The 23,714-nt window shown below is 34.5% G+C and overlaps 1 protein-coding gene and 1 non-coding gene across 3 annotated transcripts in view; both read right to left on the bottom strand.

Moving 5' to 3' along the window:
• GRID2 (glutamate ionotropic receptor delta type subunit 2) overlaps window positions 1-23,714 on the bottom strand; it is a 1,800,826-nt gene that overhangs the window by 1,640,113 nt on the left and 136,999 nt on the right. The window lies entirely within an intron of this gene.
• Window positions 15,356-15,460, bottom strand: LOC141519745 (U6 spliceosomal RNA). The gene has a single exon (XR_012477390.1). It is a non-coding gene; the product is annotated as a U6 spliceosomal RNA (small nuclear RNA).

Genomic DNA, 23,714 nt, shown 5'->3' with positions numbered 1-23,714 from the left:
ATTCTTTTTTTTTTAGGTTTTTGCAAGGCAAATGGGGTTGAGTGGTTTGCCCAAGGCCACACAGCTAGGTAATTATTAAGTGTCTGAGACCAGATTTGAACCCAGGTACTCCTGACTCCAAGGCCTGTGCTTTATCCACTATGCCTGCCACCAAGCTGTCCCCTAATTGCTAATTCTTAACAATACAGTGATCCAAGATAAGTCAAAGGAATCATTATGAAAAATGCTATCTCCATCCAAAATAAGGACTCATATCCTCTAAATACAGAATTAAATATACTATTTTTCACTTTCTTAGATTTTTGTTTTTTCTCACATAAAATGATTAATGGAAATGTTTTACATGATTGCATGTATATTGATATTTATTAGTGTGCTTGCTATCTAAGGGAGGGAGAGAAGAAAGGAAAAATAGAATTTGGACCTCAATTTTTTAAAAAAAGCTAATGAATATTTAAAATTATTTTAGATATTATGGAGAAAACAAAATATTATTTACAAAAACAAAATGGCAAAAATAATACCTACCTGTTAGGAGTTTGTGAAGGCTCAATCATGATAATGCAATATAAAATTCCTTATATTAACATTTATATTTAATAATTGATGCTTAATATTTAATGTTAATATTTATTATATTATAATATTAATATTTATTATAACAAAGGTTCACAGCATAGTTATAAGTTAATTTTGTCATTCATAGCCCAATGGACCAAAAATGTCATTCACTACAAGAAGCTACTCTTCAAGATCTAGGGAAACTTGTTTTAATTAGATTAAGGCCAATGATCTCATCATCACATTGTACATGGCAATTTTCAACTGCTATAAGATGCTGGGATCATGGATTTGGGGCTGAAATAGAAATGGTAGAGGCAATCAATAATGGTTGGAAGAGCACCCAGACCAAGAAAATCATGGATTATTGAAGTACTAAGGGTCTCATAGAACCTGATATATGCAGAGTAGTATGATGAATATACAGTCTCAGATTCAGGAACACTTACATTTCATTATGACACATAATGGTTGTGAGAAAGACCTGTGAAAGTTACTGAAAATCTCAGTTTCCCAGGCAACATTCTCAAATTTTAATTTATATACCAGTTAATGATTCATTTGGGTAAAATAAATTTTCTCATCTAAGCCAATGAAATTGAAAAACAATCATTAATGGTCAAGAGGAATGAAAAAAGGCAGAAATTCACTCGAGCTCTCAAACCCCTCCAAAACATTTAAATAATTCCTCAAAAGAGATTCTGGAATAGCAGAATACAGAAAAGGACTGGGTGAAACAATTTTTTGAGGACAATGGAAGCAGTGGCAGCAAAGACCTCTCCAGTTCTCTCAGTCAAAGATGATAAGGGAGTCAGAAGGAGGTGAGAAGATAGAACCCTCTTCTAAGAGTGGGTGCAGGATTCTGTTTCATTGCATTTTGGATCTCAGTCCCAGAGTGAAAAGGAATAACTTCATACCAGAGTTTCAGTCACAGGAAAGCTAGACCTTTGATCATAATTCCAGGGTAGAAAAAGTGTTTATGATCAAAGGGAGAGAACAGGTCAAATGTAAATATACCTTTTCTCAATTCATACCACCTGGGAAGAACCAAAAACTTCCATGTCCCCAGGATTATCTCTGAAGCAGATGCACAAAAACCTGAAATTTGAGATAGTATCTGCTCCATTCCAGAAGAAAAATTTCACTTTAGCATAGAGTAAGAAATTTAGAAATAGGCTTGAAAAATGAGCAAACAACAGAAACAAATAACTGACTATAGAAAGTTATTAAATGACAGGGAAGAACAAAATATAAACTCAGAGGAAATCCACAAAATCAAACAAATATTCCAAGCCTCAAAAACAAAATATCAATTGGTCTCAGATAATGGAAAAATTCAAAAAAGTTTTAAAAATTAAGTAAAAGGAAAAATTGGAAAGAAAAATGAGAATAAAGCAACCCTGGATTTAGATGTGGTATTTCTGGGAGTTTTCATATTGGGATCTATTTCAGGAAGGGATCAGTGGTTCTTTCAATTTCTACTTTACTGCCTTGTTCTAGAATATCAGGAAGTTTCCAGTGATAATTTCTTGAAAGTTGAAATTTAGGGTGTTTTTTTGATCATAGTTTTCAGGTAGTCCAATAATTCTTAAATTATTTCTCCTCAATATATTTTCCAGGTCAGTTTTTTACAAAAGAGATATTTCACATTTTCTTCTATTTTTCCATACTTTTGATTTTGTTTTATTGTTTCTTGATGTCTCCAGGAGTTATTAGTTTCCAATGACTAAGTTTTAATTTGTAAGAAATTAATTTCTTCTGTGAGCTTGTGTACCTACTTTTCCATTTGGTCAGTTCTAGTTCTAAGGGGGTTCTTTTTGTCTTGTCATCAGCCTCTTACCTCTCCTATCTATTTCCAGACCCTTTGCTATGTAATTTTCCTTTTTCTCTGTCCAAAGACCATTACTCTCAGAATTAAAGTCTTCAATGGTCCTCTCTATCAACTGTTTAATAAGTCATGAATTCCTACCCTTGGCATTCAAAGGTACTAAATACACACACACACACACACACACACACACACATACACAAACACACACACCCTCCAACTTACCTTTACTTCTTTATTTTTGATTTCTTCTTTCCATACTTGCTATTCAAGCCTAATTCAAACTGCCTTATCCAAGTCCCAATCACCTTTGTAATTCTAAGTTCCTTTCTCTGTAGATCAGAATAGTAGAATCACATAAAGTTTAATCACCTTCTATTGTTCCCTTTCATCAAAACCTGACTTAGCTATTACCTTCCCCAGGCAATTTTCTTTTATTTTTCTAGATGAAAATACTCTCTTCTCATATGTTTCTGTTATTGTAGGGTTTCTATTTTCTACTCCTCTATACATTACTGATTTTTTTATACTTCTTGAAAATCAGCCTATTGTAATTTCTGAGAAGGCAGAAATCGTGCTTTGTTCCATCCTATATTTCCTCTACCTAGAACAATATGTTATGAATCTAAGATGTCAATTACATGTTCTAATTAAATTAATTAAAATTACATAATTATAAAATATTGAAGATGGAAAGAAATTGAGGTGTAATATAATCCAGTCTCCTGTGTTTATAGATGAGAAAACAAAAGAGAAAGTTTAGGTGACTTACTCAAAATCAAATAGTTAAGAATAGAAATACTGTCTCTTGCAAGTAAATACACTTGCAGCTTTCCATCAACCCCATAAAAAAGAATTATAAAAATCTAATCTCTTCCCATAAAATTTCATATAAACAACCCCAGAGAAGGTTAGGGTGAAGGACTAGAGCAGTGATTTCATTTATAGGAACTACCTAGTGAAAAAAGGTCCTCTATCAATAGAAGTATCTACCTAAGGAAAAAAAGAAATTCTCTACATTTTAAGTAGTTGGTAGAAATAAGAGAAGGCTCATAGGAGATTAGTAATATAATTTCTGAAGGGAAATTCTCATGAGGAAATTCTACCATTCTAAATTGACATTTGTGCTGCAACTCTAAAGTGAAATTTTATTGAATTACCGAAATCAAGTGACTTGCCTGAGTTCCCAGAGCTGGTATTAGACCCTGGTCTTTATACTGTAAAGCCTTGCCATCAATCTATCAAAAATCTATCAAAAATTCCTCTCTCTCATAAAAATGGATGTACACAGGATTTAGACATAAAAGACAATATTATAAGCAAACTAGGAGATCAAGGAATAGTTTACCTTGTCAAATCTATGGAAAATAAAAGTTTATTTTGCACAAAAAAACCCACCATAACCAAGATAAAAAGAAATGTAGTAAATTGGGAAACAATTTTTACAACTAGTATTTCTGACAAAGGAATAATTTCTAAACTATACAGAGAACTGAGTCAAATTTATATAAAAAAAAGTCATTCCCCAATTGACAAATCGTCAAAGGATATGCAAAGGTAATTTACAGATGAGCAAATTAAAGCAATCCCTAGTCATATGAAAAATTGCTCTAAATCATTACTGATTAGAGAAATGCAAATTAAAGCAGCTGTGAGGTACAACCTCACACTTCACAGATTGGTCAGTATGACCAGAAAGGACAATGTTCAATGTTGGAAGGGATGTGGGAAATCTGGGACACTAATGCATTGTTGGAGGAGCTGTGAATTCATCCAACCTTTCTGGAGAGCAATTTGTAATTATGCCCAAAGAGCAATAAAAATGAGCATACCCTTAGATCCAGCAAAACCACTACTGGGTCTATGCCCTGAAGAGATCATGACAAAGGGCAAATAAAAACAACACTTGTATGGAAATATTCATAGCAGTCCTGTTTGTGGTAGCAAAAAAAATGTCCATCAGTTGGGGAATGGATGAACAAATCGTGGTATATGTATGGTATGGAGCACTATTGTTCTATTAGAAACTGGGAGGGATGGGAATTCAGGGAAGCCTGGAAAGCCTTGCATGAACTGATGAACCAGAAGAACATTGTACACTGTAACAGCAACATGGGGTTGATGATAAACCTTAATGGACTTGCTCAGTTCATCAGTGCAAAAATAAGGGACAATTTTAGGGTATCTGGATGGAGAACAACATCTGTATCCAAAAAAAAGATTGTGGAGTTTGAACAAAGACCAAAGACTATCACCTTTAATTTTTAAAAATTTATCTTATGTAAGTTTGCTATCTCTTATACTTTATTTTTTCCTTAAAGACATGATTTTTTTCTCTCAACACATTCAATTTTGATCAATGTTTAGCATGGAAACACTATAAAAACTATCAGACTTGGAGAAGTAGCCCAGTGGATAAAGCACCTGCCCTGGAGTCAGTAGTACCTGGGTTCAAATCCAATCTCAGACACTTAATAATTACCTAGCTGTGTGGCCTTAGGCAAGCCACTTAACCCCATTTGCCTTGCAAAAACCTAAAAAAACAACTATCAGACAGCCTTCTGTGGGAGGGGGAGGAGAGAAGCAAGATTGGGGGAAAAATGAAAATTTTTAAAAAAAGATTTTAAAAAGTACATGCAGCAATACAAGGAGGGTTCTGTCTATTGCTAAAAGAGTTGTATGGAGAATTATTTCTGTAGATATTCAAAGAAGAGACTATCATCTCTAAGATCTAAATAAAATTCATTTCAACCATGCAATGTGAAAATATGGCAATGACAGTGAAGAAGTAGATATATTTTGAGGTTGTCTTCCAGTACCCTGTGTAGACAATGAGGGAAGTCACTGGAACTAAACATGAGTCTTGGAAAATTTCATCTTTTTAAAACATATTCTTATAGAGATCCTATATTAAAAGAAGCTAAGAGACTTGATGGATAGAGAAGTGAACTTGAGAGTCAGTTTAGATTTAGAGAATCTAAGTTTAGATTCTATCTCAGGTGTTTAGTGACTGTGACTCTGAACAAAACACTCACCCACTTAGCCTCAGTTTTCCCATCTGCAATATGAGAATAAGAAAAGTACCTACCTCATGAGGCTGTTTAAAGATCAAATAAGATAACAAAGTTCATTGCAAAATTCAAAGCACTACATAAAAGATAGCTGCTGATCCTCTTTTTGCTTTTGTTGCTGCTATTGTCATTTGGCTTTGAATCGTGCAAGATCACAGTTTCAAAAAAAATGAGACTTTGGGTAATCTAAGGACAAAGGAAAAATAAATTAACAATCAGCACAAATCCAATGTATCATTTCATTTGGGAAATTAATGATCAGAAAATTAATTCAGCTGGACATCTAGTTTAGAATGGAAGATATCAGATGTATCCAAGGAGTACATTAATAGCACAATAATTTTGGAGGGAAAAAATCCTAGAGAAATACTTCTATTGGGCTAAATTGTACTTTATGGATTAATAGGGAAAAAAGCAAAAATAAAAATAAAAATAAAAAAGGTTTTATGATGGAAAGATATTGATATGTTTTCATCTCTAGAAATGAAGTGAACAAAAAGTAAATCAATAAAATGACAAATCCGTTAAAGTACTAAAATTAGACAAGGTTCCTAGATTTGACTATAGGAAGAATTCAGGGCTGGAGGCAATAAACATTTAATTGCACTTTGGAACAAAATTTCAAGCTATCAGTAAGGATAAGATTATGAAAAAATGGTGTTAATGAAAAAAATAATAATAATCTTTATTAGTAGTACCACAAGCCTTCCTTTTCAATCGAAAAAAGTCTATAAGAAAATAGTCTATACATGAGCAGAATTTTTTCCATGTTGAAAAATAGATAATAATTTACAAATAATTTTCTAGGAAAAACTCCTTATATTTTCAATATCAAATAGCTGAGGAATTGTTAGCATGGTAAGTAGGGAAGTCCAATATAGTTAAGAAAGAAATGAAAGGGGGCAGCTAGGTGGTACATTGGATAGAGCACCAGTCCTAGAGTCAGGAGGATCTGAGTTCAAATCCATCCTCAGACACTTATTATCTAGTTTTGTGACCCTAGGCAAGCCATTTACTTAACCCCACTGCCTTGCAAAAAAAAAAAAAAAGGAAGGAAGAAAGGGAGGGAGGAAAGACAGAAGGAAGGAAGAAAGAAAGGAAGAAAGACAGAAAGAAAAGCAATGAAAAATAGTGAGAATTGTTGGCATAGAGAGGCATCTCTGAAATTACTACAGTAAAGAAGAAGGGGGGGGGGTGTAGTTGCTGTTTCTACTATACCGAGTATTTCCTAACAATTTTTCTTTATATAAGGATTTAAAATTGGTAAACCTCTTTACATATGTTCTTCACTTAGGCTTCACAATAACCTCTGGAGATAGGTAATAGAGGCATTATTGCCTTTTTATTCAGGGAAGGAAATTGAAGTTTAGAGCAATTAGGACTTGTTCATTAGTTCATGGTTAATAAATTTAAAAAAAAGACATCTGAGATAGAATATAAACTTAGGCCTTCCTGGACTCTCAAGTCCAGTTCTCTTATTCATTGTCTCCTAGATACCTTTGATGTAGAATTCCTTTAAGAATATGTTTTTAAAAAGATGAAGTTTTCCAAGAGTCAATCAATTCAACTTTTCATTCTGTTCAGTTTCAGTGCCTTGCCTCATTGTCTATACAGAATCCTGCATAGACAGTGGCAAGGATAAATAGAATTAGAGGAAGATCCAATACACTTGGTAAATACTCAAGCACATTCATAGAAATTAATAAAAAAAAAAGGATGAAAAATCATGGAAGGGTTGTGATCTGAAATAGTTAATGGAAATATCCACATTCATTAAAAATTACCTTTTACTGTTAGCCAAATGACAAGAAGCTCCATCAACCTGGTCGATACTAGAGAGTGGAGGAGGTAGGAACAGATTGAAAGCACAGAACACTTGCAGCCCCACTACCCTACCAGAAAAATACCTGAGCAATTTAAAAACCATGTAAGGTAATTGGCCTTCTAGGGGAAGATGACATCTCAACATTTCATTCTTTTAGAGTTTAGGCTCATATTTCTTTTGGACTAATTCATTTTTGACTTTTTTATTTACCCAGTTCAATTATCCCACCCATGAATTCTTTTAATCTTGTTCTAGTTCATTCTTTCCCTACCAGTTCTAAATTTTGGATGATTCATCATCTCCCATATACATTGTGATCGTCATGCTTCTAAATGCTTCTGTGAGAAGTAACATTAATACCAGAACGTCTAAGGTCAAATCTTAGCTCAGACACTTATTTGCCTAGAAAAGTCACAAACTATCTATCCAAGTTTCATCATCTGTAAAATGGCAATAATAATAGTACCTACCTCATGCAATGGTTGTATAGACAAAATGAGATGACAGATTTGAGATTATTAGTTGATAAGATAAATTGTATGACTCAAAGTTTGTAACTGGCACTGGTCCTCTTCAAAAATGAAGGTTGAAAAACAACAAATAAATGCTAGCTATTATTATCGCAACTAGCAATTCTTCCTTCTCTGCTTTAACACATTTTTTCCTTGACTGAACCTTTACAATCCTTATAGTAACCATTTCAAAATCTTTCAGAGGTAGTCTGGTAGTGGCTAGGGGTGAGGGAAGATTTTTGAGGGGATTGGAAAACACTAGTTGAAGGGGTTTTAGAGACCTTGATTCAATTCCTGATCTTTATACTTATTATGTGACCATTGACAAGTCATTAAACTATATGAAGTTCAATTCCTTCATCTAAAAAATGAATATAATTATTCCTGAGGCACTTACTTTGAAAGGTAATATGAGGTACAAATAAGATTGTATTATATAAAATTAGAAAAATTAGCTGGTATTATTTTAATCTTTAGTCAAGACACAAATTCAAATTTTCCCTCTTCTAGGGGAAAAACCTTTTTTCCTGAAAATATCAAAGCCATTCACTGTGGGAATTGTTTTGCTCATTTATGCAGATTTATTACATGAGGTTTGGTTTTTTTTTCCCAAAAGAGGGAAGTGGAATAAAGAGAAAAATTCAACTGCTAATTGAAAAAATTATTTTAATGATCAAGAATATCTAAAGCTTCTTGGAATGTCATCTATTCCACACTGCAAAACTTTCTACTTCATCTCTCAAGTTCTACTTTGTTAATTTTAATTTTTGCTTTAGAGGAAGAGGATGAGAATGAAGAACATCTTATTTCTAAGATCTTTGATGCCATCCTGTACTATGTAGTCTTGGTGCTTGCCCCAGTCATTATTCCCTTGCTTTTATCTTCATTGTCTTTTTAACTAAAGACTTCTTCCTATACTGCTTTATAAACTTGCTAAGATCACCCTCATTAAAAAAAAAAAAAAACCAAACCAAAAATCTTCACTTGACCATGCTATTCTCACATTCATTCATTTGCAAAACCTTTATTAAGGGACTACCATGTGCAAATTATCATGTGCTAACTATAATGTATAATGGTGAAATAAAAATAGAAGCAATGCCCATCTTAATCTGCAAAGTGATCAGATCATATTGTTTTTCCATTTGCCTTATAAACTCTTGGACCTTATATATACATCTCACTTCCCACTCATTTTTTTGTTTCTTGCAATTTGTCTCTTTTCTCCCATTATGCTATTTATGTTACATTTCTGGAGCTTAAGTAACTACCAAATTGATAAATTCAATTGCTCTTTCTTTCAATACCTCTTTCACATTTCAGGAACTTTTGACACTATCAGCCTATTCTTTATATTCTCTTCCCTTTGCTTGTGTGTTTATGTTCTCTCATAATACTCATTTTTCATTTTAGGTTTTTGCAAGGCAAATGGGGTTAAGTGGATTGCACAAGACCACACAGCTAGGTAATTATTAAGTGTCTAAGGCTGGATTTGAACTCAGGTACTTCTGACTCCTGGGCTGGACTCTATCCATTGTGCCACCTAGCCGCCCCTCTCATAATACTTCTAAGAGCATAATGACTCCTTATCAAGGCTCTTTGCTGTACCATTACCCATTTCTCTTGCACCCTGAGCATAGGTGTCCCTCAAAATTCTACTGAGTTCTATTTTTTCTCACTTGGAAATCACATATGTTACTTATCTTCTTACTAAATCTTTCTTCCCATTGTATTTAAGAAGAAATGCACTCTTCTTAGCCTGTCTCTTAAGGCAATTAATACAATCTTACTCAATTAGACTCTTAGCTTTCTTACACTTTACTTACTTTTATGTACCATATATTTTATCCAAACTGAACTATTTCCCAGACGCAACATTCCCAGATAAAAATGAACTAAATCACCCTTTCCTAATCTCATCCAAAATTCCCCATTAAGATGCAAAGGTTCCACCATGTTCGCACACATCCATGTTCAAAACGTAGGTGCCATCCTCAATATTCTCCTCAGGAGAAGTAAATATATTTTGATTCATCTTTTTTAAGAGAAAGTTCAAAGTAGGGCAGGGTTTTGCTATGGATATGGAATGAACTTTCAGATGAGGTAACTATTATTAATTGCTCCTAGTACTTTCCTTCATTACAGGAGACTTCTCATGAAGAAAGAGTAATCTGTAAATTCAATGTAAAACAGAATAATCAATAAAATTGAAGAAAAACACAAAAAATAATTGTTCACCCATACATCACTGGAGAGAATCCTGTTGATGTGGCTGAATATAGTTGTAATACATGTGCCTGCAGGAATTAAGCCCTTTGATCCTTCCTGCAAGACATCAGAGCTGAGGAAATGGCACAAAAAAGAAAAAAAGGCTAAATTACCAAAAGAAAGCTTTAAGGGGAAGTGACAAAGTTTGGAAGATTATGATGACTATAGACCCAGGAAGAGAAAGAGAAGAAGAAAAAGGCCATTGGCACAGAACTAGTGTGTGTGTGTGTGTGTGTATAAACACCCTCTAGGTTACTGTATCCTATTTTAGGACTTTCCTTTTTTTCATACATACATATTCACTCCCTAACTTCTAATACCATATAGGGACATCAGTTGGAAGATTTGTGTATAAATAAGTGTATATATGTAATAATAATAATCATAGATACATACATAAGCATGTATGCGATATTTATGCACATGTACGTGTTTATAGATATATACAGGTATATGGAAAAGTCCATTTCATGTTCGTGTGATAGAGAAAGGAGAAAAAAGACAGAGAGGGAGAAATATGCATTCTACTTTACTAAGGTTAGTGCAAGAAAAACTTTAAAACTGAAAACAAAAACCACCCAAAATGTATTTCTTCTGAAACTCTCTTAGAAAACTTCAGACAACTACCAATTTCATTCAATAGAACTGAAACATGCATTAAACATCTGCTATGTATTGGCACCTCCTTTATACATGGTCAGCACCTATGACACCAGGATTGGTGCTTGGTACACAAAGAGAAAAAGGCGACCAGTCCCTTACCTTGAGGAGCTTGTGTGAACCTCTAGGCAGATAATTCTAATACTATGCTGTGAAGTATATGTAAAAAGCAGATAGTGACCTAGTTAGAGATGCAGAAGCAGCTGGCACCAAGAACTCTGAGCAAGTGATGTTGTGTCTTTGCTGTGAAATGTGCCACTGTACCTCCACAAGTCACCTCTTTCGGCCTCAAACATTAACCCTTACTTACCCACAGAGCGCTACTATCACCTGCTATGCTGTGAAGAGCAATTGCTGATCTCTGTTACTTACATAGTTTTTCTATTTGCCATTTGCTGCTAGACTTCTATTTTTCTGACTAGCTACTACTATCAGCTGTAGCTGTTTTTGACTGCTGAGACATCTTCCTCAAAAAGAATGACATCTAGTGAAGACTGCTCAAATCTTGTGTTATCACAGCTCTTTCCTTAGCCACAGCCAGCCAATGGAGAAAGATTTTTCAGATAAGATTTTTCTTTTCTCACAAACTCACTCTCTTTGGCAGAATTCTCCTAGGACCCCTTGATATTTAGCTTCAGTTAAGTAAATACTTTTCAGTTCCCATCATGCTGCTAGAAATACTAAGCAAACTGCAGGGGAGTTTTGACAAACCTCAAGGAAACAACCCGAAACAGTGGATCTGAAAAATCTTTGTCCTATATTCCTAAAGTGACATCAAAGTCATTATCCTTCTTATGCAGAAGTTTAGAATTAAAGGTAGTTTAAATATCCCTTAATTTTACAGTTTAGAAAAGTGAGGCCACAGAGAATAAATGGATTGTTTCACACAATAATTAGTTACAGAGCACCATCTCAAAATTAGAGTCACCAATCTGGGGGGAAAAATTGGGAATAATGCTATGGTATTCCACTAGGGCAAATCTATGCTTTGTTTTTACAAGTTTAGCTGAATTCGGGCAAAAAAGCAATTTGGGGTTTTTCCATTCTTCATTTATAGAATCAAGATAATATTTGTTCTTCCTATCTAGCATAACTATATAATGAATCAAATTAAATAAAATGGAATCTCCTTAGGATAATTTTAATTGTTTTTTCATCCCTAACATCTCACACATAATAAGTATTTAATGTTTATTCTCACATGTAAGTATTTAATTAAATAATATATGGAGCAGTGCCTCAATAAAATAAAAAAAAATTAATATTTTTGTTTAGGGTATTGACCAATCATCCTGGACAGAGAAGAAGCTAGAACAGCAACCTAGAATTAAGAATTTCCATTTATCTGAAATTTTCCTCTTTTTTTAGAGGCTTATTCTTTAGATTTCTCCATTTGTCTTGGAATTCTTTGGTTATTCTATCTCTATCTTCCTTGTGGTCATAGTATTTCCTGAGGAAGCCTCACAGATTTGCAAGTTTCTCCTCTAGGGAAACCAATTAAAGGATCTCTAGAGTCTTTCAGTTCTCCTCTCCATTTGTCTAGAGTCCTTTCAAGACAAAGTCTAAATTCTTAATCCAAAATATCTTTTTTCTAATCTATATAGATTTTAAATCCAAGTTTACAAATGATAAGGAAGGAAAAAAGAAAGGAGTAATCAAGTATATTCTTTTTCAGAAATTGTTGCTTATAAATTTTGTAATATTTTAATATCAAAAACAATCACATTAAAACTTTAGGGTGGTTAGGTGGCACAGTGGATAGACCACCAGCCTTGGAGTCAGGAGTACATGGGTTCAAATCTGACCTCACATTTAATAATTACCTAGATGTGTGGCCTTGGGCAAGGCACTTAACCCCATTGCCTTGAAAAATCCAAAACAAACAAAAAACTTTATTACAGTAAATTTTTATTTTTCAGTTCAGTCTGTCCAACTGTTCATTAATAATAAGAGCTCATTGAATTAGGTTTCACTAATATAGGATTTAAAATTATTATAATTTTTTTGAATAAGGAATAGTAACAAATCCAGTATGTGGAGGGTCTTTAATGTCAGGCTCGAGAATTTGGAGTTTATTTATTACAACTTCTACAATATCCATCACAGTGTGAATACTTGTTAAACTATTATTTGAGTGATCCTGGATTCATGTAGACTCTGAATGCCTTCCACATGTGACTTCTAGAGACATTAACTGTTACTACACATCAGCAAAGCAGTTGAATTGAGAGTGAGAAGAAGAAAAAAAAAGTTGTTGCCAGTATCTTTAAGGAACACAATAGATTTTGCTATATTAATTTAATTTTGGTCAGTTATGAAAAAGGAAACAGCCAAGGCCTTTAAACTGCTGTCCCACAAACTGACTATTATTTGTGAATTTATAGCTCAAAGCAATGTATTGACAGATGGGAATCCCAGAAGGTAAACCTTCCTTATGGTTAGTCAGTATAGTCCTATTGTTTTTTACAGACACTGCCTCTGACTCCCAGGTAGGAAATGTAGCTGCTAACTCACAGTCCCAATTATACCACTGATTAACATAGAAGCTTCTTTGTCTGTTCCTCTGATTTAACCCTCCAAAAGGAAGATGGTAGCACCCCACTCCCAGCAGATCACTGTATTGAGATCAGACTCCTGATCTCAGGAAATCCACCAGCCTCAACTGCATTTTAGTAATGATTACAGGTATGCACTACCTTACCAGTAGCCAGCCAGGGTAATCTCAAGGAGTCTGGGGATCTGGGTGGATTTCTCAGGATATCTGGCTCCCCTTTTTGTGAATTACTCTGGGAAAAGTCTTTCACTGTGATGTTAACTGTTTGAAGTTCTGAGTTGTAGAGTACAGCAAGGTCAGGGAGGGCAGTTAAGGCTCTTTACAACAGCACTGGATAAACATTCTGAATTCTTTTCTCTTCACTTAGAAATCAGTAATAAAAAAGAGAAAGAAATGAAAAGAAAACATACCCTAATCTCAGTAAGCTTGCATTATACTAGAAGGAAACAAAATGATTTCAGGTAAGTGAAGGACAATGGGTGTCTGAGGCTACAGGACTCTGACAGGTACTGATTGTGAGATCAGGATGATGTTAAATACAGACGCAGTGTCTTAAAAATTATGAATTCAAGAGTATCATGTTTATTTTGAGCACACTTATGCAAACACGTTCATAAAACCTCCCAAACTGTGGCTCAAACTGTTCTTTGAAGATACAGATAGGCACAGTCCATGGCTAGAACATGGTTTGCTAGAACATGGGGCAACTGCAGTTCCACAGTCAGGAATTTTGTCTTGGCCCTTCTGTAGTCATCTCACAAATGCAAAGTGTGAGTCCCAAAAGGCACCAGGGACATGTGTGGTAGATGGAATGTGTAATTTTTAACATTGCAACTCTAAAAATAACTCAACATATAACTACTGCAGTGAAGTAAATAAGTATAGTGTGGAGAAGTAATTTGTTTAGGTCATGTCTATACAATAACAAGCAAAGGAATTTGAAAAGGAATAAAATGAAGATTATAGGCAAAAGAATAATTTTAAATCATTTTCAGCAGTCATTTAATGAGTAGTTGCTTTGTGCCAGACCATTGTATTGCTAGGCATTGGTGATAGAAAGACTAAAAGCAAAAAAAAATTCACTCTTCTCAGTCAACTTGTAATCTACTAAGAGAAAAGAAAAAGGTCCCACAAGCAAAACCTAGCCCATTACAAGGTACAGACTGTAAAGAAGACAATGGGGGAAATCACTCTCCTTCCCAGCTGGCAAGCTTAGAGGTTCATAAATGACAACAGAGTTCTTAAGTCAATGGCTTTTCAATTACATTCATATTCCTTGTTGAAAGATAACTGTCCCCAAGAGATCCTGTAGAATTTATCTTAGTCTTTCCTTTTCTTCCCCACATGTCACCTTGATGGCTTTAAAAATGTATACCCTTCCTTTCTCAACATCCTAACTCACTGTTTATAAAATGTTTCACTTGAATGGGGAATAAGAATTATCCACTGAAACAATCTCTCCCAATTCTCTAATCCTTTTTTGTTCCTTGCTTCTGCTTACCATTTAAAAATTCAGACTCTTGTTCTGAATTTGGTCACCCAAAGCATGGTCTTGTCTGGTCTGTAATCATTTGGTATGTAAAAGATCTTGGGCGAGTCACTCATCTTCTCTGTGCCTTAGTTTTTTTTTTACATGTTACTTTGAAGAAAGTTGCCAGGATGCTAGCAAACACCACATCTGGGAACTGAGAAGTATCCATGGAAGATCTGAACCCTGGCTTACTTAGCACTTCACCATGAAGAGTCTTTGGTTTCAAGGCAGGTTTGCAAAGCAATTTTGTTATCATCTGAATGTCCAAGTCAAAGGTTCCCCAGTGATGGCATCTTTATGTGCAATACAGTTGAATTAATGGTAAGAGTGGCTTACAGACATTCTTGTGGTTCTCAAAATGGCAGGGGTGAACTCAATTACTGAGCCTGGATTTTCTTTCCTCTTATCTATGAAGTCATCAAGAAGATTTGACCATCTCATTGACTGAGGAAAAACCATTCTTGCAGGGAGGGTAATCTAAGTTCTTCTCAATAGGCTCTGTCCATCTCATAACTCACCAGTTTCCAGTATCAATTGTCATCTTGGAAACTATGGAAAGATTCTTGATTCTGCATGTTATCTTTGCATAGGGGCCATGATAATTTTTCTGTATCATTCCAATTTTAGTTCTAAGTTCTATTCTGTCTCAGTTCTAAGGTCTATTCTGTCACATTTGGAGATCTTGTCTTGACTAACCTTGCTGATGCAAAGCAGGATTTTTATGTGAAATGATTCCTCTACCATATAATGAAAATCAATATTCACAATTTTGTTAGCCAAGCAAATAGTCATAAAAGAGTTCTAGGTATTAAATTTTCTCTGCTATTAATTTTAATGAGTTCATATGGGTCACAACAATTAAGTACCAGGAAACAGGACATTTTAGTCATTTTTTAAAAAACTCTGTGAGTGTTCTCTCTGTGTTTTTGTCAGTCAATGTGCTTGTTTGCCTTTTCTATTAAAAACTATTCCAATCAATAAAAACTGTGCGTATAGATAGATAGATAGATAGATATATGAAAGAGACAAAATTATTAAGGGAAAATAAAGGAACCAACAACAAAAGGGCATCGAAAAGCCCCTCCTATAGTAAGAAATATCTCAGTTTTGATTTAAAGGAAGTAAAAAAATTCTATGGGGTAAAGATTACGAAGGGGAAATGAAATATTGTGCTTGTGGAGCAACAGGTAGGTCAGTTGGGTTAGAAAATTGTCAAATTTCTTTCTGAGACTAAAAGGACTTTTCAGAAGAAATAGATGAAAAAGCCAATGCCGAAAGCTATAGGGATTTTTTTTTGTTATGTTTATAGAAAGCCAGAAAGTCAAGGCCATGTGATTCAAGGGATCAAGAAGCATGAACAAAAAATGGAAGAATTTAGGATAGTCCTTTATACTGGGGTCAGGACAATACCCTCCAAACTAGGTATGCCCAACAATTTCCTTCAAACTAAAGAACATCTTAGTGCCTGCATTGATTTTGAGGTGAATGGATCTAATACTTATTTGAACTTAGGCAAGTCTCTTTACTACCTAGGGTGTTGTATTAGATTATCTCTGTACTCTTTATGCTCTAGATTTCTAAAATGGAACTAAGAAAAGACAAAGAAGGAAAACCAGAAGCCTCAGTTAATGACAGGTAGAAGAATAAGGAATACTCTCATTCTTCTGGATCAAAGCTTCTGGAACTGGATGAAAAGGATGAGGAATATCTGTTTGAACTTCTTTCTCAAAGTCTGCAAGTAGAGGCATATCAATCAATTAAGAAACTGGGAAATTCTTTTAGTCTAGAACATTTCCAGATATTGATAGGATTTGGGGAGTGGGATGGTCAGATTCCAGAGGAAAGGCAGAAAAAGACAGGAGAAAAAGGGAGTTATCCTAACAACACATAGAGAGCTTGTTGAATAAAGAATGCACAGACCCCCCAGAAAGCACATGTGTTTTCAGATTATACAGAATATACAATCTGTGAAAGTGATTAATGAGGAATTTATCTAGAAACATATATGGTGGCAAGATAGTGAAAGTTTTTTAAATATCAGACCAAAAAAATCTAACAATAGATATTCAAAATAATTAGGATGATAGCAAGAGTTCAGCTAGTTTCAATTGAAGTCATTTGGCCCTAAAGGACTGAAAAAAAATGGAAGATAAGATTTTGCTGGACAGTAATTTTCAGTAATAAATGAAAAATCAGATAAAATAAGAAAAGCAGGACAAGATTAGATTAGTTATTCTAAACTTTGAAAAATAAAAGCAAACATATTATGCCTATTATTGAACAGCGAATTTGACTTTAATTTCTAGGGAAAATCTAGAATGGATCATTAAGAAGATCCTGTACCTATCTCGAAAAAGGAAGAGATCACGATAAAGTACCAGTATGGGTTCAACAGGTCCCAATCATGCCAAATTAATGGTATTTTATTTTTTTTAAATTTACTAACCTCGTAATGAAACCTCTAAAGCTGTAGTTCACCTAGATTTTTACAAAGGATTAGAGCATTTCATGTAATTCATCTATTTATTTTGTAGAGTGAAAAGAAAGAGATCGACTAGTTGTGGCAGAAAGTCTTCAGTGAAGGATCCCTTGATCTTTTCTTGGCTCTGTGCTCTATGTTATAAAACATATTTATTAGTAACTCTGATAAAGGCATGGCAGATTTGCAGATGATGACTTGGATGACAGAGTAAAAATTCAAAATATTTTGATGGGTTAAAGCAGGAAGGTAATGAATTTAAGGTTTGTGAACTTTTAAAAACATATTTTGATAATTATCTCTCAATATAGTTGATTGCCTTTATTATCTTATATATTCTATTTTATACATTACAAAACACTATTCTGGGACAATGTTCCATGGATTTCACCAGATTACCCTAACAAAGCATAAGAAACTTTAGGCTAAAGCCAAACAGAATTTAATAAGATGAAACTCAATATGAATGAAAATATTTTAGCATAAAATATATTCATTTCAAAAGCACAAAATGAGGGAAACATGGTTAGTCAGTTTTCCTGAAAGACAATACAAAAATTTAATGAGCTCCAAACACAATATGAGTCAACTGTGTAGTGTGATAGCCAAAAAAGCTCATGTGATTTGGGATGTATTATGAAGAGCATCATACACAGAAAGCGGGAAGTGACAGCCAGGCATCCCCAGGAGAGAAGTGCTGTGTACTGTTCTGCATGCCATAGTTTAAGAGGGACATTGACAAGTTGAATTCAGAATGGAGCAATGTCAATGCCCATGTCTTATGAGAATATGTTGAAAGAACTGGGGATGTTTAGCCTGGAGAATTAAAAACTTGAAGGATCATGATAGTTGTCTTCAAGTATTGAAGGACTGTCATGTGAAGGAAAGATTAGATTTGTTCTGTTTAGCTCAGAGGGCAGAACTAGAAAGAACGGGAAATGAAAAGTGGTAAATTTAGGTTTTATACGAGGACAACTCCTTGACAATTAGAACTGTCCCAAAATGTAATGTTCTATCTCAATAGATAATAGGTTTCTAGAACTCTTTGGAGACTAGAAGTCACTTTACACTTATATTGAAGTGTATTTTACTTTGGAATACAAATTAGGCTAACTGGCCACTGAAATGTTTTTCTGCACTCCAATTCCACGATTTTGTGAAAAATAGAATTCATTTAGAGCATTAAGGAAAATTTTATAATAGAGCATATATATATATATATATATATATATATATGTGTGTGTGTGTGTGTGTGTGTGTGTGTGTGCGTATAGATTGATGGATAGATATAGATAGATTGATAGTGGAGTTGGCCTACCATTAAGATAAAGGCTGAGTAGCATTCTTAAGTATAGTGAAGTAAATTAAATGAGAGGGAGTGACAAAGTTTGATGGAGAGAAAGTAGAACAGTATCATAATAGCACAGAAATGATAGGGTGATGGATATTAACTTCCCTAGTTCAAGTGCAGTATAAGATCAGAGAAGTTAGATTTACAAATAATGAGAAGCATAGGATTACAAAATTGTAGAGTTATAAGAGCAATCTTGTTTATGTTTTACAGCTATGTCTTACCTCAAAAGTCAATGTACTACTAATATAATCATCCCTAATAGAGAAGAAGTTAATCATAGCACTTTGACCCTCACATAAGTTGTATCTATATCAATTCAATGATAAGAAATGAAAAGCATGATTCTTCATGTACTGAAGATGCATTTTGTACCTGCATTAAGCAGAATTCTGACTTTTTTAAGTTTGTTTTTTCTCCTTAAGTTAATTAAAAGAAGTAAAGGTCTTTCTTCCAGACCATGTCTATGAAACTTCCAGATGATACCATAGATTTGAGCATCTAGAGTCAAGAAGATCTGAGTTCAAAAGTGCCCTCATAAATTTACAAGCTCAATGAACATGGGAAAAATCATTTAATCATTATATACCTCAGTTTCCTCAACTGAAAAATAAGGATACTATTAACATTTATATCCTACTGTTCTTAAGAAACTTAAATGAGACATTTGTAAATTATTTAGTACAGTGACTGGCACATATTATCTTCTTAATAAATTATTTTATTCTTCCTTCCTCTTTCTTTTCCTTTTTATTTTCTTTCACTAATGAGCCTATTAAATGTGTGTCAAGGTCAAATTATGCAAAAGAATAATTTTCCAAGTTCAGAAAAGTTCAGATGTTTTACCATTACAAATTGGTGCTCATAAACCTTATGGTTTAGATTATGAAGCAAGACTTAGCGAGCTTTCTTTCCCTACTGACAAAACTAGTTCATTCTCAAATTGAACTTCTGCTGAAGATTTTTCCTGCAGTCCTCGCATGAATATTGGTGCTCCATTTTTTTTGTAGATAACAAGAACAGAAATGCAAAAAATGCTACAGGCTTGGAGAAGTACCTGAGGGTACCACAGCAGATTTTACAGTGTCTGTAACTCACTTTTCACCTGAAATTAGGCTGACTGTATGGCACTGTTCAATGTCATTAGAATAGGTTTGAGATGTGATTTAGATGTTGATTTCTCTTCTTATTTGTATGTCCTTAATGTTTACTATGCCACTATCCACTTAGGAAGTATGTGCTAATAAATATTGAACATTGAGCAGAAGAGACTGATTACCTCTCTAGCCCTTGAAATTAAACTCTCACACCTAAGATAAAAGAGAAACCAATTAATAATTTTTAAAGCCCAACAGAAAAAAGACTGATGTGGCCATATATGTTTTGTCATCACACACACACACACACACACACACACACACACACAAACACAAACACACATCAACAAAAGAGAACCTTTGTTTTTTCAGTGGTTTGCTTCTGATAATAGAGTTTGGCATGAATAAAAAATAAAAGAATCCGACAGAAACTTGGCACTGCCCCTAATGTGTTTCAAAAATTCACCTGGGAAGAACATAAATGTGCAAATTAAAGTCTCAACCAATTAAAGTACCTATAAAGTACTAAGAATTAGCATTAGCCATGACATCACCTAAAGTAAATAATCTGACCTTAATTTAACTACATAAACCTAAAAGTGGTGTTCATAGGATCACATTTTTAGATTCTGAAGACACCCTAAAGGGAATTTAATCAAAGCCCTTCAGTTTACAAAGGAAAAGACTAAGGCCCAGAAAGGAAAAATGATAGAATCAAGGTCACATAAAGATAGCAAATTGGAAAGCTGGGATTTGAACTTATGTTCTCCAACTACAAATCCAATGCTTTTTTGCATGCCTAGAATTCCCTAGAATTCTCATTCTTTCTGGAAGTCATTAATTGGAAAAAAAACTCTTGAAAATTATTTAAGGCAAATTAATTGCTTTTTGTCTTTATCTGTTTATTAAAAAAAAACCTTATAACTATAAAATCCTTTTATTTCATGTTTTCCCTTAAGAGATATTATGGGGCAGCTAGGTGTACAGTAGAAATAGCACTGGTCCTGGAGTTGGAAGGACTGAAATTCAAATCCAAACTCAGACACTTAATATTTGCCCATCTGTGTGGCCTTGGGCAAGTCATTTAACCCCATTGCCTTAAATAATTTTTTTAAAAAAGAGATATCATGAGAGACCTCCATTAATTGTATGAAGGGAATTACTACAGAATCTGAAAAAGCTAAAGATAGAAATAAAGCAAAGCACAAAAAAAGATTTTTATTGAAGTCAATTTTCTAAACTGACCTGGAATGACTTAGACTAACATAGAGCCAGCTACATCCTCTATCATGTGCAAGGTAGAGCATCCTGTCATTTGCTGCTGAATGGAGAGATTAAGCCATTCATTTTCCCCCACCATGTTCTTTCTGTACTGTACTGTTTCTCAGTGACCACTTATCTGCTGTACTCAGCAAGAACACCATAAATTAAATTAGAGGAAAAAGATTTGCATTACCCTCCTTTATGTCTCTTTTTACTCCTACTCCTGATAAATGGGGCTGGACATGTTTACCTGGTCAATCTCCCCTAGAGGATGGAGAATTTGAGCCTTATATATCTGAGAGCCAGCACTGCACACAGCCAGGACAGCTCGGGAAGCTTTAGTAGTCAGATTGTCTGAGACTAAAACTGAGGTTAGTTTGGGACTTGGAACTGGGATTGTGCTGTATGGGAACAGAGGCAAGCAATGAACCTATCCCCTTTCACCTTTCCAGGAACTGAAGTTGTGTAGGAAACAGAATTATGCTTCCTATGATGTTAAAGGGAGTAAGTTTCTATATTTGTGATTAAATGTTTTGAAGGAAATATTCATTTTTAAATGTTCTTTGTACTACTTTTGGAGTATATGTGGAGGAAAAAGATTGAGGAGATGATACTAGATGAGAGTACCTAAGAAAATTCATTACAATTTTAATAAGGTCAGCATGTCAACAATGAGGAAGGATACTACAAAATTATTATGAGATAATGCTTCATTTACAGAGTTAGAAAGAAGCTCAAACAATAGTAAGAGTTTTCTTATATTCTGCCTAAATCAGACCAAATGTGGAATACTGTATTCTAGGCACCATGATTTAAAGAATAGATATGAGGTAGAAGAAGACTGGAAATTTGAGGGGAGATTGTGGGTTATAAAGTGCTTTGAATACCAAACAGAGATTTTGTATTTGGTTGTGGAGGTAAAGAGACACTGGACATAACTGAGTATGGTTGAAAACGGGAGGTAAAAAATTACTTTGACTACTGAATAAAGGAAATATTGGTGTGGGGAGAGATTGGTGGCAGGCAGATACAAACAGGATGCTTTTGCAATAGTCCCAAGTGTGAGTAAATGAAGACCTCCACTAGGGTGGTAGCAGCCTTAGAGAACCAATGAGAAATACTGCAAAAATAATTTTAATAGACCTTGCAACAGATTATATAGAGTGAGGCTAAGAGATAGTAAGAAATTGAAGCTCACCAAAAGTGGTGAGTCTGAAGACACTGAGGTTCTTGCCATACAAAATTAAGAAACTGGCAATGCTTAGGTTAAATTAAAAATATGCATATGCATGTGCTTTAGGAGGCAGACAAGTGATAGATATCCTCACACTTGGAAATTAATAGGACTACCTCTACATGAAGCCCTCTTCTATAAAGTTCATTGAATCCACATTTATCTCTTAATAAATATTATGAAAGCTGTTATTTATCATCCTCCAGGACATTCCCTTTCCTTAATGAGTTTGGCTGCTTGTTTCACATACTTTCTTCTCCTGAACTCTTACTCCCATATTAGGGGACTTCAGCTTACATCCCATTGATTTGAAGTCATAGGAAGCTTCTAAATTGAAGACTTGTTGCTCTACTTTGTACTGCAAGAAGAGAATTCTAATATTCAGTATAGCAGCTGAACTGGTTTAATTTTAAAAGTGATGAGAGGTTGTAGGCATAATAGAGATCCAGCTTTGAAATTAGGAAGTACTGAGTATAAGATCTTCCTATAACAAATATTGGTTGTGTGGTCTAGGGCAACTCCTTAGTCTCTCAGTAAAAGAGGAGTCTCTTGAAAACCATACGTGGCAGAGCAGGTATATAACATCTCAGAGGAGTTTCCTTATTGGAAATTCCTAGCAATGTCTTATATTTCAAATCTCTAGTGATGACATTTATTGTTAAAATACAAGACACTGAATTGCTTTATTCCATATGCTAGTGAAATATTATCTTTAAAACTTCAAAGGTTATTTCACTATATGAGACGTCCATCAGTTTTCAGTGACTTAGAGCTTTAATCAATATTCAGACATCCAAAATCCAACCACTGAATAAAGAAGGACATGTATTCTGTCCTGCCTTGTCATTAGTGAAAAGAGTATGACAAATGGAGAGGGAAAGAAAAAAAATCTGTCTCTAGTTGTCTGAGCCTATTACACGAGGAAAGAAGCACCTGTCAGATAGGCAGTGGAGTTACCTGGCATGCTAGCTTTCTTGAGCCAACCATTCCATTCTGCTCTCTCCCAGTGCCCTCTGGGACTTCCTATAAAATCCCCTCCCTAGTCACCTCCAATGAGCCAGTTCCCAGGCAAGTTCTTCACTTCTTTCCCTTCCAGCTAATTGCATTCTGCTACCTGTTGTCCATGGAATTTCTCATCCTAATATAGAAGTTCTTAGTATTCTAACAACTGACTTGAACTCAATCTTCAATGATAAACTTCTATCCTATTGAACGTCTAATGATAAAGATTCTGAATTTCCCCATGCTCTCTTTTATGCTCATCATCCTCAACTCAGAGACCAGAATGTGGACTAGAGGAAGCACTATCCCTGATTTCTCCCAATATTTCATTGAAATCATTTTAAAATCATGCTTCAAACTGAATTCTGGAATAGTATACACAACAAAAGGTTATGTCACATTTTCCATCCCAAGATAAAATAGAAAGTCAGAAGGGGAAGTCTGTAAACAGTAGGATGGGGACTGACCCTGAGTTGTA

Source organism: Macrotis lagotis, chromosome 3 (assembly GCF_037893015.1).
Source record: "Macrotis lagotis isolate mMagLag1 chromosome 3, bilby.v1.9.chrom.fasta, whole genome shotgun sequence".
Lineage (NCBI taxonomy): Eukaryota > Metazoa > Chordata > Mammalia > Peramelemorphia > Peramelidae > Macrotis > Macrotis lagotis.
Note: the sequence above shows the minus strand (reverse complement) of the source record. Positions and strands in the feature narration are given on the sequence as shown.